Raw genomic sequence first — 10,129 nt, 5'->3', positions numbered from 1 at the left:
AGAATACTCACTCGTCTTCTATCTAGCCTTCCCATATATCCCTCCTTCAATGTCCATTCTTCACTCCTTTGCAACTATATATATATATATATATATATGGGCAAGTGTCTTCTACTATAGCCTCGGGCCGACCAAAGCCTTGTGGGTGGATTTGGTAGACGGAAACTGAAAGAAGCCCGTCGTATATATGTATATATATATATATATGCGTGTGTGTGTTTGTGTGAGTGTGTTTGTCCCCCTAGCATTGCTTGACAACTGATGCTGGTGTGTTTATGTCCCCGTTACTTAGCGGTTCGGCAAAAGAGACCGATAGAATAAGTACTGGGCTTACAAAAGAATTAATCCCGGGGTCGAATTGCTCGATTAAAGGCGGTGCTCCAGCATGGCCGCAGTCAAATGACTGAAACAAGTAAAAGAGTAAAGAGTAATATATATAAATATATATATCCTGGTTTTAAAGTAAATGGTGTGTGTCCATGTGTGTTGTAAGAAGGGACTAAGATAGAGCAGGGGACAGGAAGAGCCCCTGTCTCTAAAACAAACTGCTTCGTTAATCCTACCAGCCTTCCATGCTAACATGGAAAAGCAGGCAGCAAAATCAAACTTATATATATATATATATATATATGGGCAAGTGTCTTCTACTATAGCCTCGGGCCGACCAAAGCCTTGTGGGTGGATTTGGTAGACGGAAACTGAAAGAAGCCCGTCGTATATATGTATATATATATATATATGCGTGTGTGTGTTTGTGTGAGTGTGTTTGTCCCCCTAGCATTGCTTGACAACTGATGCTGGTGTGTTTATGTCCCCGTTACTTAGCGGTTCGGCAAAAGAGACCGATAGAATAAGTACTGGGCTTACAAAAGAATTAATCCCGGGGTCGAATTGCTCGATTAAAGGCGGTGCTCCAGCATGGCCGCAGTCAAATGACTGAAACAAGTAAAAGAGTAAAGAGTAATATATATAAATATATATATCCTGGTTTTAAAGTAAATGGTGTGTGTCCATGTGTGTTGTAAGAAGGGACTAAGATAGAGCAGGGGACAGGAAGAGCCCCTGTCTCTAAAACAAACTGCTTCGTTAATCCTACCAGCCTTCCATGCTAACATGGAAAAGCAGGCAGCAAAATCAAACTTATATATATATATATATATATAAACACACACACGTGTGTGTGTGTGTCTGTGTGTGTGTATTCTGTACTGAGAAGGTCAACCTATTTGGAGACCATCACCTCACATCATTTAAAATCTTACAAACACAAATCTTTACCTACCCCTGTATCCCCCCGCTCCAACATCTTCCCATATTTGAACAATGTCCCTTAAAGAGGGCTCTATATTATCATCCGCCAACTCCTTACCCCACCCCCACTATATGAATGAAAACACTGTGGATCCTCCCAACCTACCCACCCAAACTCCTCCTTCCACTGTCTCTTACCTCCTCTGCCTCTTTCCCACCCACCCCCACCCTGGCACTCCTCCACCCACAGTAAAACATATGAAAACAACCAAACGAGGGGTTAATTATTAAGGATCCTGAACAAATGAAAAACTAAACATATATGTGTGTATATATAAAAACTGAGTGTATAATATATATATATATATATATGTATATATATATTTATATGTATGTATATGTATATATATATCATTACTATTATTATTATAATTATTATTATAAATGATTTCGTTAATAAACATTATTTAAAGATATTGGACTCTTGTTTTCTTTATAATTGTATGTTATGCTCTGAACGTTTTCTTGTGTTTTCCTATGAAAAACTTTTTCTGTGCTGGAGCAGGGTTTTAAGTGTGTGTGTGTGTGTGTGTGTGTATGTATATATAAAAAAGTGTGTTACTGTCTGGAAGATCATTTATGGTAGTAGAAAAGGCATTTAGCTCCTATTTCTAAATTTGGTGCATGGTGAAGCAATTAGCTGACCCCTGATTATAATTATGTTTATAATTATAAAATACTAGCAGTATCACCCGGGTTTGTAAGGGAAATAACTATATAAGCATTTTTAGAGAGTTACTTCCCTTATAGATGCCAATTCGGGCTTTCTTAGCCATTTCTGTTTTGGTGTCTTCAAGCCATGAAGTCGTTCTAAAAGAACGCTGGTCTCCTTGACAACGCTTTACGACATTGATTTCCTTACACTCCCTTCCCCACAGCTTCACGAGGGAGGGAAGAAGGGGGAGAAGCAAACAGGTGCAGGTGTGACCATGGACGCCAACTCCACCGCCATCGACACATGAAAAATTATGCATTAAAATGGAATAAAAAATGATGTTAAATTATTTTTAAAATTGTAGACTCATCGTAGACGTGCGCTAATACTCAGACGGGCTCGATATGAATCACGACTATAAGATACCCAAATTTGCACCGCAAAATGTGGGAGTAGTTAGGAATCTAAATCGAAGGGGACAGACACTCACACAACTACAGTTTTATATATATAGATTTGTATAATTTTACCTAAAAAAGGTTATCTTAATGTACAAACAAAGAAGTTTTCATGTAACAATGTAGTTCCTGGTGTACAAAAAAAAAGACAGGATGGTCGTGTTTGGATTACCTTTGATCAGAGCCCTGATCAATCAGGGCTGGCCTGGAGCTAAGCAACAACAACAACAACAGGTTAACAAAAAGAAATGAAATTTAAGCAATACATGTAAAAAAAAAATTATTATAAACAATAAAAAAATGAAATTAAAAAGAAATTTGAGAAACTGAAAAATTATTAATTAATTAATTAATTTTACCCTTTTATTATTATTGAAATATAATTTACTCCCTGATCAAAAACTGCAGTTTCTGGCACACATATATTCATACATACATATATATATTTACACACAGGAGACCAAAAGTGTATGTACCGCTGTATGTATACATAAAAGAAAAAATGGAACAAGACCATAATATGTGACAACAAAACATCTGGACAGTTAGACAATACAAAAAAGGACAGGAACAAGTAAGGATGGGTCAATGTTTCTAAAGAAAAGGACCAAACTCCTCTGGGTGGTGGAGTCTGAAAGGACTGAAAAAGGAGCAGACAAATTGTTCATCATCATCATCATCATCATCATCATCATCGTTTAACGTCCGTTCTCCATGCTAGCATGGGTTGGACGGTTCAACTGGGGTCTGGGAAGCCAGAAGGCTGCACCAGGCTCCAGTCTGATCTGGCAATGTTTCTACAGCTGGATGCCCTTCCTAACGCCAACCACTCCGTGAGTGTAGTGGGTGCTTTATATGTGCCACTGGCACAGGAGCCAAGCAAGGCTGGCAACGGCCACGATCGGATTGGTGCATTTTACGTGCCACCGGCACGGAAGCCAGTCTAGGCGGCACTGGCATCAGCCACGTTCAGATGGTGCTTTTTGCATGCCACCGGCACAGGGTCGAAATGGTGTTTCTTCACTTGCCACCTGCACAGGAGTCAGTCCAGCGGTCCTGGCAACTGCCGGGTGCCAGTCATAGGATTGGTTCAATTTCGATTCCGATTTGTTTATGTTTGATAAAATTAAGATAAGTTTAAAACATTTTAAACTTGCCCAATGCCATGAGGAAGAACAAATTATATGAATGGCTTTTGTTTTCTGATTAATAAAAAGTGAGAAAACCCCAAAAGTTCACAATTTTTATTTTGTTTGTTGGTGGTGGTGGGGGGCAGTGGCAGGGTGGGGTTCATATTTTCTGCTTAAGTAGCACTGATCTAAGTGATATAATAAGGGCCCTATACAATGTTCAGCCCATTTTCTAAAGCTCCCTCTTTGTTATCACCCTGTTTTATACCAGCTGACAATGCATCCCCAAAAAAGTTGGGAACAAGAAATCTATAGTTTTGTGATCCCATATATCACTGAATAAATGTGTTGGCAAATTTTGAAATATTTCACACTAAATCATTTGACAGTTTGTATCACAACACAGTCCTCCTTGTCTACCCTCATCTAGCCATAACTGTCCTCCATCCTCCTCTGTTCAGAGTGACCCCTCCTGTTCCTTTTATTACTAAGTTTCTATATTTTTAATTCAGAGTTTGTGAGGCACCCTGACATTTTAGCACTTTGGGCAATCACCTAATTTGTCTGGTGTTTTGTGCCAGCCATGAGCTGCTTAAATAAAAGTTCTGTAGCTAGAAGAAAGAAGGCGTGGAAGGCCTCCAGAGGGCTTCTGCTAGCAAAAGTGGTTGCCTGAAAACATATGGCTGTAAGAAGTGTGATGGTGTTTTATGGCATTAAAAAGAAAAAAAAGTTATGACCATTGAAAGTGAGAGATATAGCAAGACTGGAGAAATGTGCGGCGAGCTGGCAGAAACGTTAGCACACCGGGCGAAATGCTTAGCAATATTTCTCCTGCCATTACCTTCTGAGTTCAAATTCCACCAAGGTCGACTTCGCTTTTCATCCTTTCAGGGTCGATAAATTAAGTACCAGTTACGCTCTGGGGGTCAATGTAATCTCTTTGTCCTTGTTTGTCCCCTCTATGTTTAGTTCCTTGTGGGTAATAAAGAAATAAGACTGGAGAAATGTGATCGAATACTGAATGGTATTTTGGATTTCTAGCATGACCAAGCTTCAGATTTCCCGGCGAGAGAGCCACAATCGATTATATTGACCCTAGTAGTCCAATGGTACTTATTTTATCAACACCAGGAGGAGAAAAGACAAAACCTATTATGGCAGGATTTGAACTCAGATCATAAACATTACATAACTCAATAGGATAAAACATTTTGTCCGTCACTCTAGCGATTAGGCCAATCTATCACTTTTGTTGCATTTGTAAATCTACATATATAAAGCTGAAGTATGTGTGTGGCAGGTTTGGTAGCCTTCAACTAACACTATCTCCTCCGAGACCCTGTGGCGCAAGTTGACCAAAATTGAGAGTATGATAGAAGGCGTGCTCTTCAGTCTGTAGAAGATGTAATTCAAATCGGACCATGTTAACACCAAAAATTATTTACATCAAAAAGGTGCTTTTCTTCTATGAAAATCCCTATCTTTTATGATTTTTTGACTGCTGCGTTGCCATTTTTCGGTGTATTTCAACCAGAAAAATGTTCACTTAAAGAGAATAACAAGCTACATAATGCAACATTTTTACTTTTCAAAAATTCCAATTCTAAAGGGTCGAAAGAAACCCGAACAACGCCGGGCGATAGTGCTAGTATTAACTAAGATAAAAGAGAAATGCCAAAATAAACCGAGAGAGAAGGAGAGTGTGATGGACAGTGAACGCCGAAATGAGGAGCAGTACAAGGAGAACGATTTCTGTATGTAAAGAAAGCATGTGGAGTTGAATGGAGGTACTGAAGAAGAAACTAGAGGAAGACAAGGAAAAAAGAAAGCAAGATCTAGAGAAGCGGTAATATTTATATAAAAAAGTGAGGTTGTGTGCTGTCTGTCTCCTACGATTTAGATTCCTAACTACTCCCACATTTTGCGGTGCAGTTTAACCAAAACCGGGTATCTTATAGTCGTGATTCATATCGAGCCCTTCTGGGTATTAGCGCGCGTCTACGATGAGTTTACGATTAAAAACCATCAATTTTTCCCATTTTTAATGCATTTTTGGCATATATAAGGGAAGTAACTCTCTAAAAATTTATTATTAAATCTCAGAACGTAAAAAGCTACAGTAACACCCCCCCCCTTTGTGGTTAGCCATATTGAGATGGCTATTATACTTTACATCTCTAAAAATGCTTATATAGTTATTTCCCTTACAAACCCGAGCAACGCCGGGCGATACTGCTAGTTTAATATACAGTGTCATTAACTTTGTAACACATATTGTTAGTCTGTAGAAGGAAAAAAGAGAAAAAAGTGAAACTAATTGACAAGGGAAATAACTCTGCTACCCTTACAGTTTTACTTGTTTCAGACATTTAGACTGAGGCCATGCTGGAGCACCGCCTTTAGTCGATCGAGCAAATCGATTCCAGGACTTACTCTTTGTAAGCCAAGTACTTATTCTATCGGTCTCTTTTGCCGAACCGCTAAGTTACGGGGACGTAAACGCACCAGCATCGGTTGTCAAGCGATGTTGGGGGAAAACACACACACACACAAACATATATATATATATATATATATATATATATATATGACGGGCTTTTTTCAGTTTCTGTCTACCAAATCCACTCACAAGGCATTGGTCGGCCCGAGGCTATAGTAGAAGACACTTGCCCAAGTGCCACGCAGTGGGACTGAACTCGGAACCATGTGGTTCGTAAGTAAGCAAGCTACTTACTACAACAGCCACTCCTACGCCTTGATAACCAATTCTGGTATTAAATGGTTTAGCTTTGTTTTGCCATCATCATGGCCACCACGATCATTAGTATTACCATCATTGTCGTCAAAGAAGTGACCGACAGAGTGTAACCAAAGATCAAAAAGAAAGAACAACTTAGAGTTTGAAAAAGAAATCATCACACTACCACCACGGTCACCCAACTATCACCATCACCACAATCATCATGATTATCATCAATACCTATTTGTATACTACCCACAAGGGGCTAAACACAGAGAGGACAAACAAGGACAGACAAACGGATTAAGTCGATTATATCGACCCCAGTGCCTAACTGGTACTTATTTACTCGACCCCGAAAGGATGAAAGGCAAAGTCGACCTCGGCGGAATTTGAACTCACAACGTAACGCAGACGAAATACCGCTAAGCATTACACCCGACATGCTAACGTTTCTGCCAACTCGCCGCCTTAAATGGTATTGATTATCATCAATACCATTTATTCCCTATCCATCTATTACCGCCTTCGGACACCGCAGCAAAACAACAGGAAGAAAAGAGATGAAATCTTTATTAAGATCACTACGGATCGAAACATAGAATGGCTACATTACAAGACAGACAAATACAAATACAAAGAGATTGCTCTGAATTTCAATGCCAATATTTATAGCTAATGTTCGCAGAGTTATTTCCCTTGACAATCTTTTGTCTTTGTTTTGTTTTTTAAGTCCTTAATAAATACCAATAAACTGTAGACCAACACACTCACTCACACTCACTCACTCACTCACACTCGCTCACTCACACTTTACTGTACAGAACGTCAATAACTTGGAATTTAAGCGAATTAAGTTTTATTGTTTGATTTCGTTTTCAAACTGTAGGCTGTTTTTTCTTTCTGGTTCCTGGTTACACAATGTGGAGGCGCAATGGCCCAGTGGTTAGAGCAGCGGACTCGCGGTCATAGGATCGCGGTTTCGATTCCCAGACCGGGCGTTGTGAGTGTTTATTGAGCGAAAACACCTAAAGCTCTACGAGGCTCCGGCAGGGAATGGTGGTGGTCCCTGCTGTACTCTTTCACCACAACTTTCTCTCACTCTTACTTCCTGTTTCTGTTGTACCTGTATTTCAAAGGGCCGGCCTTGTCACTCTCTGTGTCACGCTGAATATCCCCGAGAACTACGTTAAGGGTACACGTGTCTGTGGAGTGCTCAGCCACTTACACGTTAATTTCACGAGCAGGCTGTTCCGTTGATTCGAATCAACCGGAACCCTCGTCGTCGTAACCGACGGAGTGCTTCCATCCACGCAATGTTGTTCAATGCGAAACCGTCACAATAAACAGCGCTAAAGTTTAACGATTCGAAGCTGTTTTTCGTGACATTTTTTCTTCCATTTTCTTTTTCTTTTTTTGCGTAATGCTAATGATACACCTCGAGATTTAATTCACCATAAACTCTTCATGATTTTAATCTTCAGAAACGTGAAGATGGATGAGATGACCACCCTATCGTGGGTCATACTTGATAAGATGAATTTCCATTCTGAAACAGCCGAACCTTTCCAGCTTTTCCGTGTCAAAATATGTCTGGCGGTAATTATTCAAGCATTCTAACACTCTCTCATTATAGCGCCTATGTCTCTAACAAGTATAACAGGAATGTGGCGACGCAGGTAACTTAGATACAAAGCTTGATTGAAAAGTTTCAAATACTCTGTTTGACAACACGTTTTTTTTAAAGTTTCCCATACACGGAGTTTGTTGCTAAATCTAACCGTTCAAGTGAGGCATTGGTCCTACCTGATTGGTATTGAACTTCTCCCTCTGGCCGTTTGTCTCAAGTGGCTGTCTGTCTGTGGCCATCTCTGGTTGCCTCCGTTACCAAATTCTAGTATTTACAACCATGCAAAACTAGTTTTAAAAACAGGTATATTACAGAAAACAAAAGATATTCTTCGGGGATCGACTGTTATCTCAATTCAACTCTCCACCGCATACAAGAGGTATTCTAGGTATAAGACACGAACTTTTTGTGGGATGGGGCCCAGTCGATTAGATTGACCACCCCCTAGTATGCAACTGGTACTTAATTTATCAACCCAGAAAGGATGAAAGGCAAAGTCGACCTCGGTGGAATTTGAAGTCAGAACGTAGCGGCAGACGAAATACCTATTTCTTTACTATCCAAAAGGGGCTAAACACAGAGAGGACAAACAAAGACAGACAAACGGATTAAGTCGATTATATCGACCTCAGTGCGTAACTGGTACATATTTAATCGACCCCGAAAGGATGAAAGGCAAAGTCGACCTCGGTGGAATGTGAACTCAGAACGTAACAGCAGATGAAATACCTATTTCTTTACTACCCACAAGGGGCTAAAAAAAAGAGGGGACAAACAACTCAGAACGTAACGGCAGACGAAATACGACTACGCATTTCACCCGGCGTGCTAACGTTTCAGTCAGATCGCCGCCTTGGGCTGTCGAAATATTATGGGAAATTTGCCCATTCAGGTTCGAATCTACCCTATGCCTAAATGAAGACACTACTGTATAAATACACGTGTATATATATATATATATATATATATATATAATATTATATTAAATTAGAGACAAAACCACTATTAGGCAAATCATACAATTGGATTTATTCCCTAATATTATTATTAATTATATATATATATATATATATATATATATATATATATATATATATATATAGAGAGAGAGAGAGAGGAGAGAGAGAGAGAGAGAGAGAGAGCTGTGTGTGTGTGTGTCCTACCACTTCTTGGCAACTGGAGTCAGTGTGCTTACGTCTCCGTAATTAGCGGTTCAGCATAAGTGACCAATAGAATGAGAATCAGGCTTTAAAAAAATAATAATTAGAAAGTAAAATAATTAAAACCGATATAATTGTATATACCAAATCGGGAAACGGTTCAAACCGAAAAGATCCCCAAATTGTATTAGCTGTATTAAATATACTGGACCAAGTAAAAATAGGCCCAATCCAATAGTATATTGTCATGTTGCATAAACCATCATCATCATCATCCTTTACCGTCCACTTTTCATGCTGACACGGTTTGATAGGAACTGCATCGAGCGCCAATATTTAAAATAATAATAATGAAATTATTGTATACAGTGCTCAGGTGCACCACAACTTGTCAAAAAGTGCGTATAAATTATATGCAGTAATGTACAGATGTCTGGAAAACGAACAGTGTATAAGTCAGATACATGCTTGCGTGTATATGGAGGGGAGAAAATCAGGTGTAGTGTTGGCGAATCTCAGGAAGCATGGAAGTTTTGAAGGATGCAGTGCTCCGACAACTAACAACTAATGCCGGCAGTCTGTTCCATGCTCAGCAACTCTTAGCGTGAAAAAATGTTTCCGAAAGTCATGGGAGCTGTGTTGTTTTCTGACTTTGTAAACGTGTCCACGAGTGTTAGACAGGGGGAGTTTGAAAAGGTGCTCAGAGTTATTGTTAGTAAGATGGTTAATAATTTTATGGGTGTCTACCAAGTCAGCTGCCAGACGTCGGAGTTTCAATGTGTCCAGGCCCAGGGAAGTAAGGCGTTCAGAATATGGCAAATGCCTGATGGAGGGTATTCTCTTGGTTTCACGTCGCTGAACGGCTTCCAGACGATTAATATCCTAGGCAAGATAGGGGTTCCAGACCGCTGATACAAATTCCAGGTGAGGTCGTACCATAGCTATATAAAGCCGCAGATAGATAGCCGGAGAGTGGCTCACAAAGGACTCGGTGAGTGATGCCAAGACACCCTCAGCTTTCTTGGCAATTTTAGCGATGTGTTTT

At 39.7% G+C, this 10,129-nt stretch overlaps 1 protein-coding gene across 1 annotated transcript in view; it reads left to right on the top strand.

Moving 5' to 3' along the window:
* The window catches only part of LOC115212848 (cysteine-rich motor neuron 1 protein), a 108,135-nt gene extending 106,284 nt beyond the window's left edge, over nt 1-1,851 (top strand). The window contains exon 14 of the transcript XR_004999807.1: nt 1,826-1,851. The gene's annotated coding sequence lies outside the window, so the exon portion shown is untranslated. The remainder of the gene's footprint in view (nt 1-1,825) is intronic.
* Nucleotides 1,852-10,129: the final 8,278 nt, after the last annotated feature.

Source organism: Octopus sinensis, linkage group LG6 (genome assembly GCF_006345805.1).
Source record: "Octopus sinensis linkage group LG6, ASM634580v1, whole genome shotgun sequence".
NCBI lineage: Eukaryota > Metazoa > Mollusca > Cephalopoda > Octopoda > Octopodidae > Octopus > Octopus sinensis.
This window is presented reverse-complemented; position numbering and strand designations above follow the sequence as displayed.